At 48.7% G+C, this 1,164-nt stretch overlaps 1 pseudogene across 1 annotated transcript; it reads right to left on the reverse strand.

Moving 5' to 3' along the window:
• Window positions 1-420: 420 nt before the first annotated feature.
• Window positions 421-939, reverse strand: LOC105815637 (annotated as a pseudogene). The gene has a single exon (XR_001137752.1). The product of XR_001137752.1 is annotated as a casein kinase I isoform delta-A pseudogene (transcript).
• Window positions 940-1,164: the final 225 nt, after the last annotated feature.

A 1,164-nucleotide genomic window follows, 5' to 3' on the forward strand; every position in this document is an offset into this window, starting at 1 on the left:
TTGATTGGCAATTTCCCCCTTGGGTGCGCCAAGGGAAGGGCCCAGGTTACAGACCTCTGCAGCTACCCCAACTTCTCCTTGTGCTTTTGTTCTTGTTGTTTCCGGTCCATGTCCTTGGGGTTCTGGGCTGTACTGATTTTGATTGTGTTCCAGTTGAAGATGTAGTCATATAAGAAGCCCTGCATGTGGAAGAGGTTGCTGAAGAGCTCACACAGGTAGGAGTAGTCAGGCTTGTCATTGAACTATGGGGAGTGGCAGAAGTTGACGTATGTTTAGAACTCAGAAGGGTAGCCTTTGCAGAGGACCTCAGTGGATTTCAATATCTTCTTGCTGATCTGCTTGTACTTCTGGTTCTTGGTGGGTGCTTTGAGGCCCTACCAGGACAGGGAGCCCAGGTTGAAGTACATGAGCACATATCCCAGACTCCATGTCATCTCAATGGCTTTGCTCAATGCCCAGGTGGGTGTTGATGGCATGATAGCAGCCAGTGCCAATCAGGTTCTTGTTTTCCTGATAGAGGATGTGCTGGTGGGTGTGGATATCCTGGTACTTCTTGGCCAGGCCAAAGGTGATGATGTACACCAGGTTGCCCTTCTTCCCTAGCCCCATGAGGAAGTTGTCAGGCTTTACATCCTGGTCGATGCAGTTCTTGGAGTGCATGTACTCTATGTGGCTGATCATCTGGTTGGCCAGGAGCAGCACCCTCCTGAGGCTGAGCTTTTGGGAACAAAAATTGAAGAGGTCCTTGAGGCTGGGCCCTAGCAGCTCCATGACCATCACGTTGTAGTTGCCCTCGGCTCCACACCACTTGATGAACAGGATCCCCTTTCCTCTTGGCATCATCTTGTAGAACTTGCTCTCAATATGCAGCTGGGGGGTGCTTTGTTTTCACACACTAGAGCTTGATAACAACTTCTTCACCAGAGGCAATGTTGGCACCTTGGTCCCTGTCTTCCATCCCAGATGATACTTATTCCCCACACATAGCTCCATGATTCAGTCTTGCTCTTCCAGCATCCCTGGAGCCTGACTTCTCTCTCTGACTTGGTTCTCAGTGATTCCTCAATAATTATATTTAGATGCAGTCGTGAATGTGGATGCTTATGATGATGTCTTAGTCCATTTTGTGCTGCTGTGATGGAATACTTTGGATGGGATAATTTA

This window comes from Propithecus coquereli, unplaced genomic scaffold (genome assembly GCF_000956105.1).
Source record: "Propithecus coquereli isolate 6110/MARCELLA unplaced genomic scaffold, Pcoq_1.0 Scaffold340, whole genome shotgun sequence".
NCBI lineage: Eukaryota > Metazoa > Chordata > Mammalia > Primates > Indriidae > Propithecus > Propithecus coquereli.